The sequence below is a fragment of the Lepidochelys kempii genome, chromosome 13, assembly GCF_965140285.1.
Source record: "Lepidochelys kempii isolate rLepKem1 chromosome 13, rLepKem1.hap1, whole genome shotgun sequence".
Classification (NCBI taxonomy): Eukaryota; Metazoa; Chordata; order Testudines; family Cheloniidae; genus Lepidochelys; species Lepidochelys kempii.
The window spans coordinates 30,502,291-30,520,765 of NC_136392.1; positions in this window are offsets into that span (position 1 = coordinate 30,502,291).

Sequence of the window (18,475 nt, forward strand, 5' to 3'; positions counted from 1 at the left end):
GAGTCCAGAAGAGATGGCTGTATTTTAAAGAATCCTTATTGAGGTTACAGGGACAAACAATCCCAATGTATAGAAAGAATAGTAAATATGGCAGGCGACCAGCTTGGCTCACAGTGAAATCCTTGCTGATCTTAAACACAGAAAAGAAGCTTACAAGAAGTGGAAGATTGGACCAATGACCAGGGAAGAGTATAAAAATATTGCTCAGGCATGCAGGAGTGAAATCAGGAAGGCCAAATCACACCTGGAGTTGCAGCTAGCAAGAGATGTTAAGAGTAACAAGAAGGGTTTCTTCAGGTATGTTAGCAACAAGAAGAAAGTCAAGGTTAAGTGTGGGCCCCTTACTGAATGAGGGAGGCAACCTAGTGACAGAGGATGTGGGAAAAGCTAATGTATTCAATGCTTTTTTTACCTCTGTTTTCACGAACAAGGTCAGCTCCCAAACTACTGCACTGGACAGCGCAGCATGGGGAGGAGGTGACCAGCCCTCTGTGGAGAAAGAAGTGGTTCGGGACTATTTGGAAAAGCTGGACATGCACAAGTCTGTGGGGCTGGATGCGCTGCATCCGAGAGTGCTAAAGGAGTTGGCGGATGTGATTGCAGAGCCATTGGCCATTATCTTTGAAAACTCAGGGCTATCAGGGGAGGTTCCGGATGAGTGGAAAAAGGCTAATGTAGTGTCCATCTTTAAAAAAGGAAAGGAGGAGGATCCGGGGAACTACAGGCCAGTCAGCGTCACCTCACTCCCTGGAAAAATCATGGAGCAGGTCCTCAAGGAATCAATTCTGAAGCACTTAGAGGAGAGGAAAGTGATCAGGAACGGTCAGCATGGATTCACCAAGGGCAAGTCATGCCTGACTAATCTAATTGCCTTCTATGATGAGATAACTGGCTCTGTGGATGAGGGGAAAGCAGTGGACCCATTATTCCTTGACTTTAGCAAAGCTATTGACATGGTCTCCCACAGTATTGTTGCCAGCAAGTTAAAGAAGTATGGGCTGGATGCATGGACCATAAGATGGATAGAAAGCTGGCTAGATTGTCAGGCTCAATGGGTAGTGATCAATGGCTCCATGTCTAGTTGGCAGCCGGTATCAAGGGGAGTGCCCCAAGGGTCGGTTCTGGGGCCGGTTTTATTCAATATCTTCATAAATGATCTGGAGGATGGCATGGATTGCATCCTCAGCAAGTTTGCAGATGACACTAAACGGGGAGGAGAGGTAGATATGCTGTAGGGTAGGGATAAGATCCAGAGGGACCTAGACGAATTAGAGGATTGGGCCAAAAGAAATCTGATGAGGTTCAAAAGGACAAGTGCAGAGTCCTGCACTTAGGATGGAGGAATCCCATGCACTGCTACAGACTAGGGACCGAATGGCTCGGCAGCACTTCTGCAGAAGAGGACCTAGGGGTTACAGTGGACGAGAAGCTGGGTATGAGTCAACAGCGTGCCCTTGTTGCCAAGAAGGCCAATGGCATTTTGGGATGTATAAGTAGGGGCATTACCAGCAGATGGAGGGTTGTGATCATTCCCCTCTATTTGACATTGGTGAGGCCTCATCTGGAGTACTATGTCCAGTTTTGGGCTCCACACTACAAGAAGGATGTGAAAAAATTTGGAAAGAGTCCAGCGGAGGGCAACAAAAATGATTAGTGGACTGGAACACATGAATTATGAGGAGAGGCTGAGGGAACTGGGATTGTTTAGTCTGCAGAAGAGAAGAATGAGGGGGGATTTGATAGCTGCTTTCAACTACCTGAAAGGGGGTTCCAAAGAAGTTGGATCTAGACTGTTCTCAGTAGTAGCAGATGACGGAACGAGGAGTAATGGTCTCAAGTTGCAGTGGGGGAGGTTTAGGTTGGATATTAAGAAAAACTTTTTACTAGGAGGGTGGTGAAGCACTAGAATGCGTTACCTAGGGAGGTGGTGGAATCTCCTTCCTTAGAAGTTTTTAAGGTCAGGCTTGACAAAGCCCTGGCTGGGATGATTTAGTTGGGGATTGGTCCTGCTTTGAGCAGGGGGTTGGACTAGATGACCTCCTGAGGTCCCTTCCAACCCTGATATTCTATGTGAAAGACAATCCCAAATGTTTCTGGACTGTGAAATATTAAATTTAGGCTATTTTATGGCTATTGTATTGTTTATAGCCAATTCCACAGCTGCACAGTGGGTAACTCTCAGGATTCCTCATTCATTGTGAAATGTCCCTATAAATATTGTTGGAGTCTCAGTCCCAACAGTGTGTCTGTTGGTGAGTTCACATGCTGCTTTTAGCCACAGAAAATATTTATAAATTACACCTGCACTGTGAAATGTTGCACAGGCAACCTTCATTTTGGCATCCCCTGACCTTTTGGAGTGTGTGACTTTGCAACCTTAGTGATGTTCTTTTAACATAAGTTTTTGTGTGAAATTTCCAAGGTTGCGGGGGGGGGGGTAGGGATTCTGAAATGCAGAAATTCGATCATGTGGCATTATACTGACACCCATGTGGGTCAGCTACAGCGATGGAACCTTTAGATCTATTGCAAAGACCTCTGCCACTTGAGTTAACTGATAGCAGCCTTAGGTGCCAGCCTCTCTTGGACCAACACTAGAGGGGAATGAGACACTTGGCCAGTGAGTATCTCAGATATTTGCTGACAGAGGAATGGTGAGACTCAGGAATCTCGGGTTCCAGTCTAGGCTCTGGAGGGAAGTGGATACAGACTCTTGCTTGTTTCTTCCCAAGCTTTTGACCACTTCTTCCCCATTCCCTCCCACATGTCCCAGTCCTGTCTGTTCCCCAGTCCTTGACCCTTACAGCCCTACCAAATTCATGGCCATGGAAAAACGTGTCACAGACCGTGAAATCTGGTCTCTTGTGTGCTTTTACCCTATACTATACGGATTTCATGGGGGAGACCAGTGTTTCCCAATTTGGGGGTCCTGACCCAAAAGGGAGTTGCAGGGGGGGTCACAAGGTTATTTTAAGAGGGTCACGGTATTGCCACCCTTTCTTCTGTGCTGCTTTCAGAGCTGGGCAGTCAGAGAGCAGCAGCTGTTGGCCAGGTGCCCAGCTTTGAAGGCAGCGCCCCACCAGCAGCACAGAAGTAAGGGTGGCAGTACCATACCATGCCACCCTTACTTCTGCACAGCGTGCTGCCTTCAGAGCTGGGTCAGGACCCCTACAGTTACAGCACTGTGAAAGTTCAGATTTAAATATCTGAAATCATGAAATTTACTATTTTAAAAATCCTATGACTGTGAAATGGACCAAAATGGATTGTGAATTTGGTAGGGCCCTACGTATCCTAGTCCTAGTCTCCTCACTTAACCAGTTTCAGTCTGTGCTCCTCTGGCTCCTCACCCCATTCCCTGTCTCCTTGCCCAGCCCGTCCTACTCTCTCAGTCCAGGCTTGCTGTCCAAGTCCCAGTCTCCCCTCCCACTCCCAATATCTCCTATTCCCTAGACTCAGTCTCCTTGCCCAGCCAGTCTCAGTTCACTCCTCCCGGATCCTCATCCGATCGGTCTCCCGCTTCCTGGCTCCTTGTCCCAGTCTCCCTGTTTCCCCTCAATATCTCATCAGATCTCTGTGCTAACTCCCCAGCTAACTGGCTCCCAGTCATCCTCACCAGTCTTCCACCACCCTGACTCCCAGTCCCAATCTCCTTGCCCAGTCAGTCCATCTCCTCTCCCTTATGACTCCCAGCCTTCTTGCTCAGTCCCATTTTCCCCTTTACCGGCTCCAGTCTGTCTCACCAGACTCTTTGTCCTGATCTATACCTTTCCTTCCCCCTTGTCCAGCTTTTGTCCCCTCTGCAATGTAATCAGATGGTTTTGTCCTCCACGCTGCCTGGGTGCCAGCAGGGTGTCACTGACAGCATAGGAGAGACAGACTCCCTGCTGCCCAGCCCCACATTGGCATGGAGCAGCTGAGAAGAGGGGTCTGGAACATGCTCAGTTACTCTGTGGGGATAGTGCGTGCACTGTATGGTCAGCACTGGGAGCTGTGAAAGACTGGAGCATGCTCAGTGAGGATGGAATTGTTAGAAATTGTAGCTGCTGAAATAGAAGAGAGAGATGCTGAGCATGTGCTAATGGAGATTTTTCAGAGGCTTGTAAATGAGCCAGATTTTGGCAGATTTTCATGGGGATAGCAAAAGGCACATCCCTGACACAGAGGCTACCCCCTGACAAATTGCAAGTCCCTGCTCTAAAGAATGGGGGTGCGATAGCTGTTCAAAAAAGGTTGCCTGTATTTTTTAGCATGGGCAAAACAATGAATTTTCTCTAGCCTCATTATTGGAAATGGCTGAACCTTTTTGGCTGGCCTGAAGCACTCACCCAGCATAGAGAATTTCAGCCCAAATGGTTAAAGTTGTTATAAGCATGTGAAAACAGGGTCTTATAATGGTATTGTCAGGCAACCTTAACAGTGACGCTACCAGCCCTGTTTGTATTGAATTGGGTCTAGCTCTTAGAAAAGATAATTGTCTCTTAATAGCTTAGCATTACCGGAGCAGATATCTGCTCTGGGACCTCCCTATAGATAGGTAAATGCAAGGCCTAAAAATCATGTACCTAATTCAGACTCCTTATAAATAGGTACAATCCCTTCCTCTTAAACCATCTCAGAACTTGGCCCATTAAGTTAAATGCCACATGATATTTAGGAACATTCTTACTACTTAATATAAAATGCCATGGGACCAGTTCTGCCATACATCTGAGGGTATGTCTACACTGCAGTGTGGGGTATAACTTTTGGCTTGTATAGACATACATGTGCTAGGTTTGATCAAAGTACTGCACTAAAAGTAGAATAATAGAATATCAGGGTTGGAACGGATTTCAGGAGGTCATCTAGTACAACCCCCTGCTCAAAGCAAGACCAATCCCCAACTAAATCATCCCTGCCAGGGCTTTGTCAAGCCTGACCTTAAAAACCTCTAAGGAAGAAGATTCCACCACCTCCCTAGGTAACCCATTCCAGTGTTTCATAGCTGCCCCAGTACAATCCTCTCTGGCCCTCGGGGTAGGTACTCTGCTGGTTAGCCCATGTCCCTGTGGCTAAATTGCTATTTTTAGCACACTACCTTGAGCAGAGCCAACTTCCTGACAGAACAAAACTGAACGCCCTTGCGCTGTCCCGTTCACTCCATCCCTCTGTCGCTCGCTCTCCCACACCCTCCCTCACTCGCTCATTTTCACCGGGCTGGGAAGAGGGTCCCTTTTCGACCGGGTGTTCGGTTGAAAACTGGATACCTGGCAACTGTAAGCTAGCATGAGTTTGTCTACCCAAGCTGTAAATTACACACCCAGCTGCGGCATAGACAGGCCTATGTGAGCACCCCCGACCCTTGGCTGATAGCTTCTGGGAGAAACAACATTATGTCTCTGGAGCCCATTTCTGGGGGTGGGGCATGGGACTGGAACACACTGCCAAGTGTGCCAAAATTCCAGCACCTTCAGGCCCACGGAGGGGGCAGGCTGAGGCAGAATTTCACCTTTGGCCAATGGTTTGCTCTGGTGGGAAAGCATCAGCCAGAACTCGACCTATGGGGCTAACTTGTGATTTTTAAAGGATTTGAGAATACGGGAGTACATGATGGGTACTGCTGCTGACAGGTCTGTAAATACACTTGGGCTTTGTGGTACTGTTCTTCACCTTGTTGTTTGAACTCCTGGCTCACTTGCTGGTATTATACAGTAAATTACTTTGAAAGCCATCTTACCAGCGAAGCAAACAAAGTCATTAAAGGCATGTGATTTCTCAGCCACTGTGAAAGGATTTGGCCATTTTGCAAATAGTCCGTAGCACTGTTTAGTCATTAACATCGGGCTCTTGAATTACTTAGGGCTGGTTTTTCTAAGCAACTGGATTATTTAGTAACGTCTTGTGAAATAATATGTGGTTCATGGCCAGCATGTGCCCTTAGGATGCACACAGAGGGGCCCTCTGTTACAGATCCCCGTCCCCCCCGCCCAAACAGGAGTGGTAGACACCTCCACAGCATCATTTCCCTTGCCCCACTCTTTGTACCCCCTAGTACAGATGGATAAATTGAGGCACAGAGGTTAAGTGACTTGTCCAAGTGTAACAGCAAATCACTAGCAAAGCTGGGAACAGAACCCAGGAATCCTACCACCCAACCCTCTACCCTAACCGCTCCACAGCTATCACATGACCAACCCTGAGACATCAGCCTGCACTGAGCAGGAAACACTGGGCTGAATATAATCCCATTGATCTCACCACCTGGTTAAATCTGACTATCTCTGCCTTGACAGAAGAATACAGGCATGGGGCACAGCATCCAGGCTCCAGTCACCACCTGGATTAAAGATAGGTTCTGCTCCCCCTGTGCCAGAGCAGGTGCTCCCAGATGAGCTCGTTAGGAGGGCTGCACCTGGGCTATAAAGGATCAGAGGGAGTTCTAGAGTGTTCTCTGCAGTGGTCCCTGAAGAAAGGTGGTAGGCCAGGATAGATGACCCAGCTTAGACAGCACTGCAAAGATGAGGGGCTCTGTCCCATTTAAGGCTGGGTGGAAGATTTGTTTTGTCTTTGTGGTGGGTGGGTTGAGCTTTGCATATAGAGAAACCAGCCCCCAAGTAGAGTTGTGATTGAATGATGGGTAGTGGGGGTTGTTTAAGGAGCCCAGAAGAGAGGAAAATAGGAGCAGGGCAAAGGCCCCCCTGGTCCTGAGTGGCTTGTATAGTGGCAACTTTGTTACACTGTCCCTGGTGGAAGCCTGAGCTTGTCCAGATAGTGATGTTCCCTGGAGCCAGCAGCAGCGCACTGCAGAGCGTGAGGGCAGGCACCTGTCAGGAATGTGAGCAGCACATGGTGAGAGCTTTTGGGAGTCCCAGACACAGCTACCAGAACTCTATGTGGTGACTGGGGCCAGATGCACCTCTGAACCCTGTGTCCTCTCTGACCAAGGACGACCCCGGTGAGTGGGGTATGGTGAGGGAGCAGATAAAAAGAACTTTTGGTTGTAGAACTAAAATACATGAGGCAGAAGGCACCACCTCAAGCATTCTGGGGTGGGTATCCTAGAACGTCAGGGTTGGAAGGGACCTCTGGAGGGCATCTCGTCCAACCCCCTGCTCAAAGCAGGACTAATCCCCAATTTTTGCCTCAGATCCCTAAATGGTCCCCTCAAGGATTGAACTCACAACCCTGGGTTTAGCAGGCCAATGCTCAAACCACTGAGCTATCCCTTCCCTCAGTTTTGCTCACAGTTTTATGATTATGAATCCTGCTTGTGGCATTTTCCCTAATTAATGTTGGGTGACTTCCCTCCTCTCATTAAAAATTTATTTTCTGCACTGAGACTCTGTGATTGCAAGTGGGGAAGTATGGCCTCTGAGAGGCGCCCAGGGGTGGTGTGTAATTTTTCCAGGTTACTGGGTGGGGGCTCGAGCCAGTTCTGTGTTGTATTGTTGAAAAGGAACCCCTAGATACTGAACCCAGCCCTGGTTGCTGCTGGCTCCACCTGGCAAAAGGGTTACACCAGTAACTGCGGTCATTTTCAACCCTTCCTGGCCAGGCCCTGAGAGCTGCAGATGCCTCACAGGGACCATCTGCAGAGAAAGAATCAAAGACAAGTGTGCAATCAGAGAGGATTGCTCCCCTGGCTCCGCCTGTAGCTGAATTGACAATCTCAGGATACTAAATGCTGATGAAAACTCTGCTGTGATGAAGGAGTCACCTTAGAGTCAGCAGAAGGGGTAGCCTAGCCCAGCCCAGAGTGAAGAGATGGGCAGAGAAACAGATGTACCAAGATGTCAGGATATGTCCTGTCCTTTTAAATATTTGAGCACATTTCTTAGAGCCAAAACCACAACAATTTGGCAAGTGGCAGACAAGAGCAGGGGCCAGATTCTCAGCAGTGTCTGAGCACCTCTCAGAGCAGTATACATGAAGAGCTGCAAAGGTCGTTTTAAGCTACCTCTGAGACTTCTCCTGACCTTGGGGCTGCTCTGTGCCAGGCCAGCCCACAGCGTGAGTTAATACAGCTCGAAGGCTTCCCTAGCTTGTGCCAGCTGCCCACATTCCTAAGGGACTGTTTCAGCAGCTCAGGGTGCAGGAACACCTCATCTGCATTCTCTCTGCTGGCTGCAGGGTGCGAGTGGCAGTGGGGCTATATGGGTGGATCTGCAGCATTTAGGGCTGCTTTGTGTCAGGCCTAACAAAGGGCAGGTGACCCCAGGTCCCAAAGCTTTAGCCTCCGTCTACCTTTGCACTGAAATACACGCAAGACAGCTGTTGTGTGAGCTGACGCAGTTATGGACGCACTCAGCGGCAGGGCTGACTTCCTCCAGGAGAGCGTTGCAGCTGTTCCTGGACACTCAGATCCGTGTGCAGTGACTTTAGAATACAGATGAATTGCAAATTAAATCACTTATTAAACTGTGTCTAATATACTGCTGACTTCTAATAAAGTCCACTGACTTTGAGCTAGTCCAGAGAGGAAGGGGAGTTTTTCAAATTAAACTGAAGAAATAAATGGAAAATTCTTAGGTCATAAGCTGTCCTCAGCCCAGGTACGGCCATTTCCCTCCTGCGGGTACTGAACTGGGAGCAGGACTCCTCCCTTAGGCCTTGTATCACACTGGACTGGTGTCCTCCACTGCCCCTTTATTGCCTCCCATCACTTCTCAGACATTCTCCATGGCCCTAGGTCAGAGCTATTTTCCCCATAGCTGAGCTGCTCTGGACATGCTCTGTCTGAAACTCATCTGTGTACGTGTCAAAAGTGAGTAAGTTTTATGAATTTGCTGAGATGCTGGTTAGATTTTAAAGCTGAGACTATCAAATTAGGTTTGCCAATTGGATAAGTGTTATAGTGAATATTAGAATGGACTCTAATAGGACAGGGGTTCTCAACCAGGGGTACGTGTACCTTGGGGATACGCAAAGCTCTTCCAAAGGGTACATTAACTCATCTAGATATTAGCCTAGTTTTACAACAAGCTACAGAAAAAATAATACCTAAGTCAGTACAAACTAAAATTTCAGACAGACAATAACTTGTTTATACAGCTCCATATACTATACACTGAAATGTAAGTACAATATTTATATTCCAATTGATTTATTTTATAATTATATGGTAAAAATGAGAAAGTCACCAATTTTTCAGTAATTATGTGCTGTGACACTTTTATATTTTTAAGTCTGATTTTGTAAGCAAGTAGTTTCTAATTGAGGTGAAACTTGGGAGTACACAAGACAAATCCGACTCCTGAAAGCGGTGTAGTAGTCTGGAACTGTTCAGAGCCACAGTAATAGGAGAACCCCTTTTTATTGAGTCCAGGGAGTGTTAGCTTACTGGGTTCTTGTCAGGTCAGCTTTTAGTTTGACCAGTATTTCTCAAATCAGGACACTTGGGTATTCTTGACCAATCAACAATTTATTAATTCACCCTGAACCACATCAGTATACAACAAAGGTGGCCAAGTTTACTGACTACCTTAGCCACATATGACAATCTTCAGAAGTTCAAGAGCTGGGGCGTGCCTGCTGGATTTCAGGGTGGCGGGGAGGCCATGTGCCACCCGGCACTCTGGGGCTGGGAGGGGATGGTGGCTGGGAAGGGGGGAATCTGGACTGTGGGGAGAGGTGAGTCCTCAAGCGGAAGGGGTGGGCCAGGCCAGTGGCTAGCCTCCCTTAGCTGGTGGTTCACTCACCGCCCATGCTGAGAAGCTCTCAGCATTATCTTCAGAATTCAGAAGTTTCATACCTATCTGTATGGCAGACCTTTTACTTTGCTGATGGATCATCACCCATTCATTTCAATTTTGGACCAAAACATGGAATTCCATCATTAGCTGCTGCTTGTATGCAATGATGGGCATTGCTGCTTTCAGCTCATTCCTATATTATTTAAATCCACAAAGGAGGATGGCCTGGCAATGCAGATAGGTTGTTGCACCTGCCATGCCCAAGCTTCCATCAACCCAAAGAAAGTTCAGATGAAATATTTTATCTCAATTTGATGGGCAGGTCACCCATCACTAGCACAGACATCAACAGAGAAACCACTAAGGATGATGTGCTTTCTCCTGTGAAGGGAACGGCACAACAAGGCACAATGCTGGATCAAAAGAACCCTCCGTTTACACAATTTTGTCATGTCAATGTGAATAATCTCTGAATCATGTTGCAATTTATGGGGAATGTGAGTGGTCATTCCAAAATCACTTCAGTCTCAGGTTTTGGAAGCTCTTCACAAAGGTTGATTTGGTATTGTACAGATGTAGGCCACAATCTGCAGTCATATCTGGTGACCAGGGATCAGCAAAGATATTGAGAGGAAGGCAAAGTGCTGTACTATGTGTCAGCAAATTCAGAATGATCCTGGCCCATCTTGTCTATACTTGTGGTTGTGGCCTCAGATTCTTTGGACACATATTCACATGGACTTTGCTGGACTTTTAAAAGGTTGTATGTTTTGGGTCATAGTCAACACTAATTCAAAATGGTCAAAGGTTTTCCGAATTACTTGTGCTACAACTGTTGAGACCATTGGACACCTTTGTACCTTGTTTAGCCTGTTTGGTTTACCATTACAGTTGCTGAGTGACAATGGACCTCAATTCTGTTCTGAAGAATTTCAGAGGTTCCTAGCTTCAAATGGAATTCAGCACATATGCTCAGCTCCATACCATCCTGCTTCAAACTGACATGCAGCTCTCTTTGTACAAACACTTAAGCATGGCTTAAGAGCTAACAAGTCTGTTTGGAGATGTCAGCAGAAATTGGACAATGTCTTGCTTGTCTACAGGAACACCACAAATGCTACTATCCAGGAGTCACCTGCAACTCTTTTCTTGAAGCAATCTTTGCAAACCTGTGAGGACCTGCTACATCCTCACACTGCCTCCCATGTAGCCATATCCCAAGCTATGCAAACTGATCAACAACATGAGGCTCGTCATCATTCTTTTCAAATAGGAGACTTAGTGTGGACTTGCAGCTCCAGTTGTGTAGTGAAATGGGCACCTGAAGAATTTGTAAAATGCACAGGACCTGTTTTGTTTGTGATAAAACTATCCAATGGCATTTTATAGGAATGACATATGGACTAGTTTCAGCCTTGACAGGTACTGGAGTACGGGAACGTTCCAGTAGGGATTTCTGTTCTTCCAACTGAATCTCCTTATGTTACAACTCCTAATTTCGATGACTTGTTGGGAGAAACTTTGGTACCAGATCCAGTTGATTCCTTACCACAACTGTTCCTGTTGTTCAAGACACTGCTACACCACCATCACCATATTATCCCAAGAGAGTGTGAAAACCAGTGGTGTGCCTGAACTTGTAAATTGTTTCGTTAATGAATTGCTATTCCAGGGCAGAATAATCCTTTGCAATTTAAGAGTCTCTGGTAGTTCACCCGCATCTTTTAGTTTGATTGTAGAGTGTTAGCCACGTAAACAATAATGTATATGTATATTAAAAAAGCTTTTAAATTAGGGTGGAGGAATGTGATGCCCTGTCCCCTTAAATGTTTGAGCATCCCCCTGCCCAGCCTCTCTTTTGTGTTAGTTTTAGTTTTGCAGTCAGAAAAATAAAGTGAGCACAGCAGACAGCTGGGTGTCCATCAGCTCCCTCTGCATCTATGCCTATCTCCTTCCCCACTGGATCTGAATATAACATATATACCCTGACTTCAGGGCCCCCTGGAAGGCTCCACCCTCTGATTTCTATTGGACACGTGGCACGTGAGTGCTCAGATTTCAACTCTCTCAGTTTCTCTGCCACTTCCATTGGTATCCAGTAGATGGCAACAAATTTCTTCAATCCTTTTCTTGTCGGAGGCTTTTCATGTTTGATTCATTTCAAGGATTATATTTCAATATTAGCCCATATTACTAATTGGAATTCCCCCTTTTAAGCAATTTCTTTTAATAATCCAAAGCTGTACCCTGGTTTTTCCTTCAACATTCCTCCTTCTTTGTGCCATACAGTTCCTATTACTTCTAGAGAGCCACAGTTATTTACAAGGAAAACAAACAAAACTCCTTCTAGTCCTCATTTAACGGATCTGCTGCATACACTCTTCGATTGTTCATGAGCCGTTCATGTTATTTAGTGTTTGCAACAGAACAAGAGACTAGGGTGGCCACTCACACATTGCTGGAATCTGGTGCGGGTATGCCTCTTCTGCCGGGACCCTGCTCCCACTGGCAGGCCCTCAGACCAGAGGTGATGCATTGGGGGGGGGCATGAGGGGTCATGTGCCCCACACCCCCACCAGATTTCTGCCCGGATTTGTCGGCCCTGCTCAGTCTCATGGTGCAGCTGGGCCTCCTCCCTGTGTGGCAGCTGCCAGAGCCTGATAGCTCTGAACTCCGCCATGTGGGGAGAGGCAGGCCCAACAGCTTGGAGCTGCAGGGAGGAGCTGCTGCTTTCCAGGAAGGGAGACTGAGGGTAGAGGGGGCCTGCCTGGGAGGGGTCTGACTTGAGCTGTTCTGGCGGCAGCTGAACCTTTAAACTGTGCCCCTCTACTCTCAGCAAGTCATCCCTGCCTCAGACTCATGGTGTGTGCAAGCTCATGCTGCACAGAGGGTGCCATTTTTAAGAGCCCCCACCCCCACCATCAGGGCCTTGGATGCACGGTGTGTGCCAGGTCCCACCGCCTCAGGGGGTGACATTTAAAGAGCGCACTGCTTCTGCTCCCCTCCCCCCCCGACGTGACCTTGTGTGCGAGATCACCAGCGAGAGCGCAGCATCATGTGCTTCAAAAGGGTGACTTCTGCCCGATCCCCAACAAACCCACATCCCATTTTGTCTGAGAACCAGACTGGGGGCAAACCCTACAAAAGCAGGACTGGCCAGTTTAGTACTGCACGAGTGGCCTGCCTACAAGAGACTATTCACAGGGAGAGAGATGTAGCTCTGACTCATATGGCAAGCAAATGTGCAGCTTCTCATTTGAGGTGCAAGACATTGATGGGGCAAAGCCGATTATCCATGGTATAATTGATTTACAAAGCAGACAAAATATAGAGTTTATAATTTGGGGTGAAAGTGTGGTTTGCATTTCTTGGGGTAATAGGCAGTTTGCTCTGTTAGTTCTTCAGTCGCCTCGCAAATTATTTCTATTTGCATAATTTGCAGCTCCATCCATCTCTGGATCCACTTAGTGTGCAATGGCCACTTTGCATAGGCAAGCAAGGTGTTACCCTGGCCTGGTAACATTTTGGAATTCTTTTTAGCTATGTTCTTTTTATCTATCTGCAAATTATGAGAGATTCTTGCCTAGCTGAGTAACAATTCTTTCCTGTAGCCATTTTAGTTTCCATTCTTGGGGAGGAAACTCACCGCAGACAGCAAGCTTGGAGGAGCGAAACCCTGAGCGCAAAGTTTCCTCTTGGCTTTATTAAGGTTCACTTTATAGCACTTGCCAGTCCTCCCCAAGATCCTGAGGTAGGTTTGCCAAGTCTCCAGGATTGTCTTGGAGTCTCCAGGAATTAAAGATTAATTTTTAATTAAAGATTATGTCATGTGATGAAACCTTCAGATATACCTCCAACCAAAATTGGCAACCCTATTGAGGCCCAAGCTTTATAACTGAATTACTCATCTCCCTTTGGAGTTCTCTGGCTGATGCTGGAATTGCTGACGTTACAAGGTTGGTGGAGACCTTGACTTCTTTTTCTAAAGTCTTTTTGCCTTCCTTTAGTGATGGCACAATCAGGGCTGTAGACAGAATGTCTGGTGCTTTCAGTGCCCCCCTTGGGGTATAAAAGAAAGCTACACAAGCCAAAGCTGGAGCCTTTGGAGCTTGGATGGTAGGTCAGTTAAGGGGAGACCTTTTTCAAAATCTCCTAAAAATGTAGGAGCTCAAGCTATATGCCCTACAACGTGTCTCTGCTCCTTCCCAAATTCACATCTCACTTTCAGGGTGAGACCAGCTTGCTGAAAGCATCTTAGAATGAAGTTGCTCATCATATTCAGTCATGCCTCTTCCATATGCCGTCCCCTCCCACTCCCCCATGCTGGAATGGCAAAGAGCTCCAGGCAGACCTGTTGTCATCTGAGAGATTCTCTCTGGGAAATGTTCTTGTTTTGAAGACCTGCTGAACAGGGGCTCATTAAAACAGCTGCTTTCAAACTTGGCAATTAGAGTTACTGGTGTAGATTTTTAGCAAGGGGGATTTTCCGGAAGCCTGCAGCAATGTAGTGATGAGGCTATTTTGGCCACTGATAATAGTGCTATTATCTGTTAGTGGCAGGAAGCATGTGTCTCTTTAAATGCATTTTCTTAAGCTGGGTGAGCTGGGAAGGCGCTGATCTGTGGAGCCTGCCGGCGGGCGGGAGGTGCTGGGGGGTGAGTTGATAGGGGTAAACAGTGAGGTGGCAAAATTTGCAGATGATACAGAATTACTAAAGATAGTTAAGACCCAGGCAGACTGTGAAGAGCTACAAAAGGATCTCTCAAAACTGGGTGACTGGGCAACAAAATGGCAGATGAAATTTAATGTTGATAAATGCAAAGCAATGCACATTGGAAAGCATAATCCCAACTATACATATAAAATGATAGGGTCTAAATTAGCTGTTACTATTCGAAAAAGAGATCTTGAAGTCATTGTGGATAGTTCTCTGAAAACATCCACTCAATGTGCAGTGGCAGTCAAAAAACCGAAAAGAATGCTGGGAATAATTAAGAAAGGGATAGGTAATAGGACAGAAAATATCATGTTGCCTCTATATAAATCCATGGTACGCCCACATCTTGAATACTGTGTGCAGATGTGGTCGCCCCATCTCAAAAAAGATATATTGGAATTGGAAAAGGTTCAGCAAAGGGCAACAAAAATTATTAGGGATATGGAACAGCTTCCGTATGAGGAGAGATTAATAAGACTGGGACTTTTCAGCTTGGAAAAAAGATGGCTAAGGGGAAATATGATTAAGGTCTATAAAATCATGACTGGTGTAGAGAAAGTAGATAAGGAAGTGTTGTTTACTACTTCTCATAACACAAGAACTAGGGGTCACTAAATGAAATTAATAGGTAACAGGTTTAAAACAAATAAAAGGAAGTATTTCTTCACACAATGCTCAGTCAACCTGTGGAACTCCTTGCCAGAGGATGTTGTGAATGCCAAGACCATAATGGGGTTTAAAAAAAGACCTAGATAAATTCATGGAGGATAGGTCCATCAATGGCTATTAGCCAGGATGGGCAGGAATGGTTTCCCTAGCCTCTGTTTGCCAGAAGCTGGGAATGAGTGACAGGGGATGGATCACTTGATGATTTCCTGTTCTGTTCATTCCCTCTGGGGCACCTGGCACTGGCCACTGTCAGAAGACAGGATACTGGGCTAGATGGACCCTTGGTCAGACCCAGTAGGGACGTTCTTATGATTAAGGCTACGATTTAATCATGAGTATTTTTAGTAAAAGTCATGGACAGGTCGGGCAAAAAAACAAAAAATCATGGCCCCATGACCTGTCCATGACTTTTAGTAAAAATACTCATGATTGAGTCTGGGCAGGGGGAAAGCTGGGCGGGGAGGGGCGCTGCAGGGGAGGAAACCCAGGGGGCCCACTGCTGCTCCAGCCCCTGCCGAAAGGGGAGTCCCAGGGGGCGCGCAGCCAGGAGTGGGGAGATGCATGGTTAGCTGCATTGGTAGCTGTTCGGATGGTCCCTGGGGCCAGCTGCCTGGGGCTGCCAGAGCAGTGGCCAGTGCAGCTGGCTGTGAGACCATCCAAGTGGCTGGCTGCAGCGGCTGGTGTGGCTGACCCCAGGGCTGCCTGAGCAGCTGGCTCCGGGGCCAGCTGCTCGGGCGGCCCTGGGGTCAGCCACACTGCAGAAGTCATGGAGGTCACAGCAAGTCACGGAATCCGTGACTTCCATGACCTTCATGACAGACACAGAGCCCTACCTGTGACTATCCAGTCCCTTTGTAGCTCTTTTTAAAGGGCCCATATCAGCAAGACTGTCGGAATAAAGGCCTCTGTGTTTTCTCCTTGTTCCTGGCACTTCCTATTAAATTTGGCCCTTTCTCATCTATAAAGTCTGTCTATAAACAGGACATCAAATGCCCCTTTCCCGTAGCACAGCCGTCTTCGCCACACCAGTGAGCTGTAATGCACAGACAGTGCTGCTGGCAGCAATTCCATATGTCGCTTCAGAGATTCCAAGGCTGGAAGGGACAAATGCTCATCTCGTCTGACCTCCTGTGCAACACAGGCCAGAGCCCTGCCTCCCACTAATTCAGGGTGTTTACCGCTATCCTTGTGAATTGGGCCAGAGCTTTCTCTCAGATCTTTGGATCCAATTATCACACAGCTGCCTGAGTTTCTGAAAGCCACCGTCTCTAGCAGAATTCGGGGGATCGCGGATTCCATTGCGGACCGCAACTTCCCTTGAAGCACTAGCAATCTCTGTGCCTTTAATGCTGCTGCTGCTGCCTTGTGTGGAGTTAGGTCTCACACCTGCCTTGTAGCCAGTCATGGAGCTCCGTTTATTTCTCTCTTCGGGTTTCTTTTTCAGCCTTTAGCTTTGACCAGACTCCCCCGCCCTACAGCTTCCCACAGCCAGGGGTCTCTCTCTCCTCCGGTTGCAGTTTTCTTATCTTCTTTCTTGCTGCACTAGCTCCTCCTCCTGGTGGATGGGTCTGACACTCTGTACCTCAAAGTAGCACCCCGGAACCCCCATATTCAGCACTGTCCTATGGTTATGATGTGTTTTGCACAAAGTATGCCTGTGAGGTATCATTTAAGAAGCCTTGATTCGTTGAACATTAATATTCTGTTGGATTGTATGTGCTGTCATTGCATGGGAAGTTATGAATATTGCTATATGTGGTACTGAAATATGTTGTGAAGTTGGGAGATGCCCACAGCTGGCCTTTCAGTAACAACAAAGAAGCAACTATCACTGGCCAGACATGTGCTGATGGCCCATCATAGAAGATTAGGGTTGGAAGAAACTGCAGGAGGTCATCTCGTCCAACCCTCTGCTCAAAGCAGGATCAACCCAAACTAAATCACCCGAGCCAGGGCTTTGTCAACAAGAAGAATCCACTCTCCCGGAGACTCCTCGGAGAGGGCACTTACTTAATGAGGGCTACCTAACCCCCATGTCACAGCAAGGATCTTTCTAGCAGCTGCAAGAAAGTCTAGAAGAGGGGCAGTGACATCATCCTTTGGCCTCTCTCCTCCCCCATTTCAATGCCTGGAAGATCATTTGGCAGACACAGACTGGAGAGATTGGTCCCAGACTGGGAAGGGAATTCAGTCTGTGTATTGAGAACTGTGAGCTGCCTGTAACAGCTGTTAGGGTGAGAGACTATTTGATTCAAATCTTGCTTAGGGTTTGTCTACACCACACAGCTTTTAGCGACAAGGCTGTGTCAACACAGCCTTGTCGCTAAAAGTCAGCGTGCATAAACGCTCTTTTTCGGTACTCTGTCTGCACTTTTGCTGACAAAATACTTCCAGCCCGCGAGCAGGGTTAACTTTGTCAGGAGGAGAGCACTCCTGCCGACAAATCCACGTTCACACTGCCACTTGCCTTGGAAAAACTTTTGTCTTTCGCAGGGGGGCTTTTTTAAGTACCCATGAAAGACAAAAGTTTTGTCAACTTTGCAGCGTAGACAAGCCCTAAGTCTGTTAAAGTTTAGAATAGAGGCCTTGTCTACATTGCAGAGTTTTGTCAGCAAAAGGCATCTTTTGGCAGTGAAAGAGTGGAGGTGTACACACTCCAAGGCCACTTTTGGTGACAAAACTCTTCAGTTTTGGCAACAAAATAAAAACACCTTGATGAGAGACATAGGGCTTTTTGAGGTAAAGTTAAAACAACAAAGCTTCAGTGTAGATGCTGTCGTTTGTTATAGCGCCAGAATGGGCCTCCCCCAGTATCCCACAATGCCCGCAGTGATTGCTTTGCTCACTGTTTTGATCTTGGCTGTCCTACACCAGAGCATTCTGCTCCCCTCTGGCAGCAAAGAGCAAATCATTAATGTGGAATGCTGCTATCTCTAGGAACACAGAGACAGCCAGGCAGGCAGGGGTGTGTGTGTGTGAGAGACAGACTGCTGTGCTGTGCAAAGTCAGGGAGGGAGGCAGGGGCTGATGTCAGGGTGACCCCTTCCCCTTTTTCAGGACTGGTTGCTGTCAGTGGCTGTCTGAACTTAAAGAGACAGCAGGCTGACACACTCTCCCCCCCGCCACACACTTCAGTTGAAAAGCAGCTGACAATCTAATAAGATGCCCATGGAAGGATGGGATTGAGAAACCTGTGTCATGTGATGCTGTACCTGCCCCACGAGGCACTGCAAACCCTCCTGAAAGCACCCTGTGGCCAGTTGCACGGTGGGATAGGTACCCACAGTGCACTGCTCTCAGTGTCGATGCAAGAGCTGCTAGTGTGGATGCGCTCTGCCGACACAAGGAACATAGTGTGGACAAGCAACAGCGGTTTAATTAAAACACTTTAATGAAAGTGGCATATTTTTTATTG